The following is a 10,001-nucleotide window of genomic DNA, read 5'->3' on the forward strand; positions in this document are numbered from 1 at the left end:
TAGTGATATTCGTCTTCAAAGCCGCGGTTCACACCCTGCAAACTCGACGTAGGTAATTAAGGAGAAGACAGACGACCTGTCGGCAGGTGAAATTACAGCGGAGTCAGAACAGGTGATTTACCGTCTGCTGCTGCTCCTTAAGGGCCGTAAGACGTCCGAGGGTCGGCCAAGACAAGTTATCTACCTGGAGCTCAGACATCTGGGGGAAATACGGCAAACCCTTGGCGTAAAAAGGCCTAGTGGTTAGGGTAGCGGAATGAGACCGAGTGGGCATGGGTTCTATTCCTGGCATTCCTGACTAGACAGCTATGTCCTTGGTTAAATAAATAAGTAAATAAAGGTTATCTATTGATTGATTGACTTATTGATTGATTGGGAAAGGCACTTAACACGACTTTCCTCACTCTATCCAGGTGTAAAAATGGGTACCTGACTTTGGTTGGGGAGGTAAAAGGCAGTGGAAGCAGAGGGTTGGGATGGCCTTCCAATATCATGTCCTAGACACAGTAGATAACAGCCCATTGCCTTACGAAAGTCGTGTTAAGTGCCTTTCCCAATCAATCAATCAATCAATCAATCAATCAATCACAATCAATCAATCAACCAATAAATAAATAAATAAATAAATTAATCAATAAATAAATAACCTTTATTTTTTTAACCAAGGACACAGCTGTAGCAGTGTGTGACTATAGCATTACGGTGAACTTAAAACCACCGCGAACACTCCATTTTCCCCTTAGGCCACACCAATGTTTATTCCCCTCCCCCCCCCCCCAAAAAAAAATTTTTTTTTTAAAAATCATGAAAACAGCCTTCTGTCTTGGGTGGATGGGGGGCAGAGTGCATATCTGGTGCGGGGGGGGGGGATAAATACCTGAGCTGTTTTGCCAACACAAGTCTGAAGGTGACCTTCAACAGGAAAGGTCACAGGTACATAGGGGTCGTCACTATGGTGGTTTAATTTTGTGGTAGAAGCCAGGGGAGAGGAGATTATTGCTAAGGCTTCCTGGGGGGTAAAATCAGCCAGACAGCTCAGAGCTGAAGACTGTGGACAATAATCAGATGTTCTTATACAGCCTTCCTCTCCTTCCCCTGTAACTTTGTCCCTTTTAACAGCATCCCTGGTCAATCAGAATTTTATGCTTGTCAGAGGATCTGCTCCCCAGGGTAAGGGGGCATGGGGGGGCAGGGCCCCTGTCTCATTAGAAAAGGCCCTGATGTACCAACGTCTGATTCTGAATTGCTCCTTGTTAACAATGGTTGTTGATCAAAAGTTACAGACAGTTACAGATATTCAACATTCAAATACGGTGGCGTCGTGTTGGTGTAACAGTTAGTGTGTTTGTTCCAGAACCCGAGGTCCTGGGTTCAAATCTCCACACATCTATTCCAGGGCATGGGGGGCAGTGCCCAGGTGTCTCATTAGAAAAAGCCCTGACATATCTCTGATAAATCTTGGATGGAGTGGTCAGGAAAGACATTATTTTTTAGGTGTGCAGCCTCACCAAAGTGGCCCCGCTGGACAGAGCTGCCCGGAAGCGTGGTGTGAAGACAAGCCGACTGCTGCCCACCTTATATATATAGTCTCTACCAGACTAACTACGCCGGCTATGAGGGGAATATTTGCCAGGAGGGTTTGGCCACCAGAGGGTTTCATTTGCGGCACAGGGGTAGATGTTAACCTTACTGCGGACTGACTCTCCTGGCCAATTATTCCCTTTTTTGACGAATTTTATGATCCCATACCCCGTAGGAAGGCCTGGTGGAGGCTATAGCCTACCCATGTGTCAGGGAACCCTGCATCAGTAAAATCAAATACTGGATACTACAAATACTGTAAATGCATTTAAGTTTGTGTGGTTTTTATTTCGCGCCAAGGCGAGAATGGAGTGTTCGTGGTGGTTTTAAGTTCGCCACAGTGCTATAGTCGCATACTGCTACAGTATTGGACAAAAATGTTCGCAGTGGTTTTAAGTTCGTGATGAAATGGTCAGCGTGAAAACCGCGAACATAAAACCAGCGCGAACATTTCTGCATTTACAGTAAAATCAAATACTGGATACTACATGCACTGCCATCCCTCCAGGCCTGAGCACAGGTAAAACGAGGTCAGGAGCCACTCAGAAACGCATTCTGGTCCACTTAGAAAAACCCCGGCACCAGAACACGGTCGTTCTGCGCTGTTTTAATGGAGCAGTGCAGGAAAAATCAATTAGATCAATAAGAAATTCGCCTCCGGGACATCAAAATTCTTTACATTAACACGTGCACTGCAGGGGTTCAGTACCCAGTAGTAAATTATGAAAGTAAGTCATATATTTGAATGTAAAGGAAAAGGTAGTTCCATGTCTAGGGCACGGTATTGGAAGACGAAGCCATGTATACCAAGGCACAGACTTTTCCCTCAGATTCTGTTTTCATGCTGGTCTTCCAGTAAATATCACAAAATTCAAACTGTCCTGGTCTAACTAGCTAATATAGACAAAGATCAAACACAAAACGCTAAACTGTGCTGCTGGGTTTGGAGGGTCGATTTCTCTACCTATTCTGGCCAGGTACAACAATAGTCAGGTGTGCGGTTCCTCCTGTGTCCATTCTCACCTGTTGTCTCACCTGGACAGGTGAGGACAGGTAACCTGAATAGAATGTTCATCCAGTCTTTATCTACACACAATGCCAGCCATGATCTCTTAGGCAACGTTTTTGTGAGCAGCACAGAAAAAAATTCATTCCATATCAGTCCCTCCCACCCCTCACCACAAAATGGTATCAACCAATTACACATCTGTTCAACTATGACTGGAAAAGACCATTAAATATAACAGGTAGCAAATTTCATCTTAAAAAAAAGATTAGTCGCTCCCACCCCTCAGTCCACAGTGGTGTCACCCAGCTCTTCTTTTGTTTCAGATGTCACTGGACCATTCCATTTACTATAACAGGTAAGACAGGTTGATAGAAGTTGTTGATGAAAATCATAGATAACACTGATGAGAACAAAAGAAAATCTTCCCTTTGTGTCTGCCCTATAGGCGTAACCAGCTAAGATTTAAGATAAAGAAAGATAATTTGAGGAATGGAGGGTAATTACTGGCACAACAAGTCTTCGGTGTCATAACTCATAGTATACATGTAGCTGTAATTCTGACTATTCAAATCTAAGTAAAGATTTGGCAAGAGATATGGTAAAAACAGGGCTGAATCTTGAATCTGACTTTCACTCCCTGAAATTGTGTTTACCTACCGTAATGCAAAGTACAGACTTTCCCTCTGATTCTGTTTTCATGTTCATTGTCTGGATCAGCATTACCTTTTTCAAATCCAGGGACCAACCTATGAAATTGGAATGAATTCTGGTCCTTACAATCTTCTTTCATTAATATGCATTTCATTTATTGTGAAATAAAAAACATTATCATTTCATTCTCCTTAGTAAAACTGGAATTCCAGCTGTGCATTCCGAATGCATCATTTTCACAGAACACGGCCATATTCCAGACTAGAATTTCATACCAGCCTCCAAATTTCCTGAAGAATTTTCTATGAATTTCTGATGATGGTCGGTAATTACGAAAAGACCTTTGATGTCAGTCAGCATAATCCTAACATTGCTGACACGGTTTAATTCTATAAACCAGGGAACACCGTTGTTCTGGCCCTGAGTGCAAATGTAACAAGTCAGGGCTCGAAATTCTTTTTTGGAAATAGGTGCACTGGTGCACCCAACCCAAAAAATTAGGTGCACAGAAAAAAATTTGGGTGCACCAAAGTTGAATGTCAGCAAAACATAAGTTTGAGGCTACTGAACTTCAATCTGTGATTATTTTCAGATTTCAACAAGCAATGTATCAAATAAAGTACAACAAAAGGTTATATTTTCAGATACTTACATTTCAAGAATATTCTGTATGCTAGTGTACGAGAGAACCTTTACCCTATAGAGTACAAAAATATCTAGGTGCACCAGTGCACCCACAGTCAAAAATTAGGTGCATGTAGCTCCAATTTTGGGTGCACACAGGTGCACATGCACCCAGTATTTCGAGCCCTGCAAGTCATCAGTAAAACCACAGAACTGTATTGCTCTTGCCGTAGCTGTTAACTGCTGAGGAAATAAACATGAGTAAAAGTACTGCATTGCTCTCGCCGTAGCTGTTAACTTCTGAGGTAGTAAACACGAGTAATGACATGTTGGGGTGATAAAACTGGCCCTACCAAAACCCATCAACCCCCGGGCACATTACATATGCAGGCAGACCTGTCTCTAGTGAGCCATAGCTGCATTGCACTGCTTAAGCTGACGAAAAAGCACCATCCTCAACCTGAAGGTTCCACCGCTCTACCTCTCTCTCTCTTAAGGTTCCACCGCTCTACCTCTCTCTCTCTTAAGGTTCCACCGCTCTACCTCTCTCTCTCTTAAGGTTCCACCGCTCTACCTCTCTCTCTAGTGACCATTCAAGGGACCTGGCCACAGTGGACAGGTCACCATTATACACAGGATTCTTAATGCTTGGACTCAAAGGAGAAAAATCATCTAACTTATCATCTAAATTCTGATCAAGGGACCACAAAAAAGTAGGCACAGTGGCCAGGAGTTCATTATGCAATCTCCAAGAAGATGTAACAGTTGTGCTTGTTTTGAGCGTACATGGCGTTGTTTTGTAGTATTGTACATTTTTATGCAGGTTCAATCTTTTCACAGATACCCACCTGGTACAGATACCCTACCCAGAGGGAGCCAAACTAACTAAATTGCAGCCACTGCTGACAGTAGAGCTAGCGCCCCGAACAAAAAACCCTCAGCCTTATCCTCAACACTCGGATGCAAAAGCACAAATATTATTTTACAGTTGCTTGGACAAAAGTTCTCATGTAGAGGTGGTCACTAGTTAGTCTCTACCAGACTAACTACGCCAAGGTTTCACTTGCAGGCTCCGGGCAAAATGTGATCTTCACTGTGGACTGACTCTACTGGCTAATTATTCATTTTTCTGCCAAATTCTACGATTCATACGCCCGTAAGGAGGCCTGGTGGAGGCTAGTCACTAGTACATGTACAGGTTTGACTACAGATAATGTGTGGGAACATGCAGGCCTGAATTGCCTCATTTTCTTGATGGAGAGGCTGCAAAAGCACAAATATTGGAGCAATCTCCGTTCCTCCTCCCATTGTGCGGTTGCCATGGCGATGACTGGCAGGAAGATGAAGCAGAGTTATCCATCAGTTTTACACAAAGGGAATGGCACAGCTATTGTGGGTCAAATGTCAAAGGGTGGGGATCACCATGGCAACCATAGAACACTCCAGGTCACAGGGAAAACCTCAGATTCTACCACAATCTGCAATATGTGTATGAAATAAAGTCAACACTGTATTATGATTCCTACCAACACAGATGAGCTTCCATTATAAAATCCATCTGCGTTGGACTCTTGAATTGTTATGAATAAACCTATGGTTTGATGTACGTGTACCTTTTGCAGGCAAGGGTGCAGACTAAATAGCCTTACTAACCCTGTTCACTCCCTGAAACTGTGTGCACCAAAGTATGGACTTTCCTCTGAGATTCTGTTTTCATGTTGATTTTCCAATCTAGCATTTTTTTTGAAATTCCGTTAAATTAAATCAAGAAATCAAATTGGTGTGGCCTAACCTGATATCACAGCAGGCGAAGGTGGGAGTGACCTCAGGCAACCTCACCTTTTCTTCTCAGCATGGCTCAAGGCTAGCCAGGCTAAACAGTAATTGATTCCCTGTACCACATTTGTACATGATGCGATTTCCTTGCCATTACTTGATTTGATCTCCTCGAGCCATTTTTCACCTTCAGATGGCAACATCAGGCTCTGAACACTTAGTAGTGTCCAGTATCTGATTACACTGCTCAGGTATCTGATCATGACAGGGGTGGGCAGCAGTCAACAGCCTAAAATTAGTAAGATTTGCAGGAAGACAATCTAGAAACCTCCAGTTTTGCAGGGCAGAAAGACATTAAACTTAGAGCATGTGTTATGAAATTTGGGCAACTTGCAATTTTGAGGTAAGACTATGAGAAGAAGCAACTATTCAATTTTAAGTTGGTGCTGTCTGATTTCTGTGGCCTTACATCTAATTTCATAGCCTGGGTGCCAGACCACCGCGCTCCGTCCGCTAATCCTTCGGCCCGGGAAGCAACTTGCGCCGCTGCCACAGATAGCACACGGGCCCCTGATTACCTCGCGCGCGGTAGAAATTAGAGATCGGCTGCCAAGAGCGCCCGGGTGCCAACTCTATCCCTACTAGGCCTTCCCCACCCAAAAGGGGCTATCGCATCGCGCGAAAGGTCTGGTATCCAGGCTGCTAATTTCAATGAAACAAGGAGATTTCATAAGGACAACGGAAAGTGACTGTTATGTGAGAAGGAGTTATAACTGTTCAACAATGGGAGAGAGTGAGTCAGCGTAAGTTCAACAATGTAATGTTTCCTCCAACATGTTAATGACCTTTCTATCTTACCTCTGCACTAGTTTACACGTGAACTGGTTGTACTTTGTAACATCCAAACTGCTAGGACATGTCTCAGTGCCTTTAACAATACCTACGCAAACTACGTCTCAGTTTTACAGACAGATTAACCTTTACAACATGATGAAATATCGAGTCTATTTTTAGACATTCCCAGTGCCATCACCCTTTGTTCTTCAGCATCAAAGTATAAAACTTGTCGCTTGAAACTTCCAGAAGCAATCTCAGTACTTTATCCAGTTGTAGTGATTACTTTGTCTTATTCTGTCATGTTCAAATATTGTCATTGTTTAGCTGGATGTCTAGCCTTGAAAGACGTCACAATTAATGTACTAAGTCTTGATACGTTCATCCATGTGACATTTATATTTGCAGTTCTGACCCAGCCTCTCAATAAAAACTACTTACCTATACCATTCCCAAATTGTGTGCTCCGGTCTCAACATTTATTTACAACTAGAAAAATACCAGTCAAAATGTGTAGCGAGAAAAGATTCAACACTACTTGGGGAATTTTTGTGAGGAAAGTAAATGAACTTCTAGTAGCGTCAGCTAAAAAAACGATTACTAGTAATCTACAGAGTCCCCTTTCCAAGAGTTGACCTTTGTACTGTACCCTTGTACACGTTTACATGTGGCATGTTTGAAACGTGTTCAAAAAGTAGTCCAACCAGCAATCATTATGTTTGACATGTCGATGACTCAATACAACATAATTTCAATTAGCATCATTTTTCATGTCACACTCACAGAGCAAAGTTTAGGTTTTAAGGCCAAACTAACTGATTTCCCTGGTTCTGGAACACAGGTAGACAACAGGGAACAGGTACCTGACTGTGCTACTCACCTGTCCTACACAGGTGTACTTATATCTCACCTGTAGGTCACAGGTATGCGGTGGGGGGCAGGTAGCTAGGATTTACGATTATAACAACGCCTACTACAGACTACAGCGTTTACTGCAGTTACCAGGCTTGTGTGATAATTTATGTAAAAATGAATATCAAGTGGATTTCCGGTCCTCAGCTAATATCAACAGTATATATTATTGTTATTACAGGTGAGCACACACCTACAGGTGAATCTTGTTCTCACCTATTTGACTACACAGGTAAATCACCAAGTATGACTAAAACACTTTCTCCTGTAGACTGTACAATATTCCACTTTTATTCCATTTACTGTAGGTCATGTTTACGTTGTACGTTCGTCTGTATTTTTGTGGGTCAGCAGTTACCAGCGAGAGCTGCCTTGGTCGGACCAGTGCAGTGAATTGTTTCATTGTTAATAGATACAAATGCAAATACAAATACAGGTAATCGTGATTTGGGTAATGATGTACTGAGTGAATCTTGAGCACTCTACAAGACACGTAATGACACAGCACAGGTAAACATTTCATTGTAACTACAGGTCGAGAACACATCTGCTTGGGTACACAGGCAGGTATGACTTTAATACTTTCCAATGTACTATAGACTATAAAAGTATCATCTTACCACATTTCATCTTAAGCAGTGATTGTGTAATAATTCATTAATAGATTTACTCAAGTGAATCTTGAGCACCCTACAAGTCACGTAATGACGGTACAGGTAAACATTACTAACCACAGGTAGAGAAGGGAGCACACCTGTGCACCATATAGCATGTCATGTCCACAGGTAAAGGGGGGGAAGGTACACGATACTGTATGGTTTCTACATACAATACATGGCTTCACACAAGATTTTGCGTGGATTGTGCACAGCCAGGTGCCTGTAAGATTACACACCTGTCCCCACAGGTGCCTTACCTGTCCCACACCTGTTCCCAGGTGTACCAGGTGTGTCCCATGTAAAAGGGGGCACAGTTAAATGGGGGAGGGGGTACAGGTACATGTACACAGTACAGTATGCTTTCTACAGGGTTTCACACGAGATTTTTCACGCCTAGGTGCCAGTAATACTAACACACCTTCAACTTGTTAAGGCACCTGTCCCCACAGGTGATTTACCTGCCCCACACCTATGCCCAGGTGTCCCAGGTGTTCCCAGGTGTCCCAGGTGCGTACCTGTAGGCGGGGGCGACCCCGACCCGCCGTAATTTGCGTGGGTTTCATGTTTCTGTTCTTTATAATAATTCCCGCCCTCCCCCAAACCTCCCCCACCCACACTGAAACTATAGTTCCTCCCCTAAACCCGCCATTCTAACCGCTAGCTGCGGTAAAACATGTTCATTCCTTCCCTCCGCCATCTTAGCTCTCCCCACGCTCAGGTAAAAACAGCACAGATTTTAAATTTTCATGATCGGTAGGAAAAAGCCCTCCCTTCTTCCGCCATGGCATCGGAACGAGTTCGGCTCAGGTGTAACAAACTGCGGTCCGGATCGCCACACTGTCGCGCCAACTCGCCACACTTCGCTACAACAAACTCGCTACACCCTTACAAAACTGTAGCCAAGATCCCCGAGACTTAAGGACAAACAGAAACATCTTAAAAACATGAGAAATTCCGAAACACCCACCTTGGACTTGTACCTCCTTCTTCTACACGCTTAGGACGCGCGGCGAGACAGAAGCTAGCCGCGGGTTCGGGCGCAGATTCGCACCAACAACCACCTGACGGCTTTTCGGCACTTTTCGGGCAATAGCGTTGCCAATGGCAACCGGTGACGTCAGAAGTGGGATTTGGGCTTTTTATAGTCGTGAGTCGTGCTCATTTAAGGTCATGCAGAAGTATTGCCGATTTATTCTATGATCAAGGGGCGGTTCAGTTGATGTTTAGGGAGGGTGTCACTAGAGCGACAAAAATGAATGATTGAACGAACAAAAAACGTCGACAAAATTTTCTACACGATGGAAAGCAAAATAGTCTTTGAATAAAACCGTTTTAAAAGATTCAAAGGTCGAAAAACTAATGAGTAGAATTTGAAAGAAATGAATTGAAAATAAATGCACACGACCAACCCAGCTCATTCAGAGCATAACATTGCGTGGGACACAACGTCAATGACAGCGCAAAATTTGCTTCAAGTAAAATCGATATTCTAACATTACTTAACAGCAAAAGTCTATTCATCTGCAAGTTCAGCCTTAAGAACTATCTTAAAGTGGAGCTTGGTTCGCATTTTATCATGAAAGTTGGCAAGGGTATTTTCATAAGGTAATTAACGTTTGACAAATAAACGGTTGAAGTTGAAGCTGTGAATGATTCCGATGTGACAATCATTCGGTGTGATTGTGTTTAGTATTACATTGTAACGTTATGTGTTGGTTTATTCGTCAATTCAAACCATTTAATACACTGGAATATCTAAGTAGTAATAGTAGGACATAAGGTAGTCTGAATGGCGTATCCTTGGCATTGAAATTATAACAATTGTTACACATGTAGGAACTTAATACAAGATAACAAAAAAAGGATTGCTCCGTCAAATCTTACAGAATTAAGTATGTCAAACCTGCCTTGCAACTTAACTGTTCCAGATACCTGAATCTGCAGTTTACGAAGAA

General features: G+C 42.9%; 1 protein-coding gene across 2 annotated transcripts in view; it reads right to left on the reverse strand.

Annotated features, from left to right (window-relative positions):
• Window positions 1–9,135, reverse strand: part of LOC136420346 (protein PALS2-like) — a 58,611-nt gene extending 49,476 nt beyond the window's left edge. The window contains exon 1 of one of the 2 annotated variants that reach the window (XM_066407199.1): window positions 9,014–9,135. The gene's annotated coding sequence lies outside the window, so the exon portion shown is untranslated. The remainder of the gene's footprint in view (window positions 1–9,013) is intronic. The other variant, XM_066407200.1, reaches the window with a different exon arrangement.
• Between the last annotated feature and the right edge of the window lie 866 nt (window positions 9,136–10,001).

Source organism: Branchiostoma lanceolatum, chromosome 15 (genome assembly GCF_035083965.1).
Source record: "Branchiostoma lanceolatum isolate klBraLanc5 chromosome 15, klBraLanc5.hap2, whole genome shotgun sequence".
Lineage (NCBI taxonomy): Eukaryota > Metazoa > Chordata > Leptocardii > Amphioxiformes > Branchiostomatidae > Branchiostoma > Branchiostoma lanceolatum.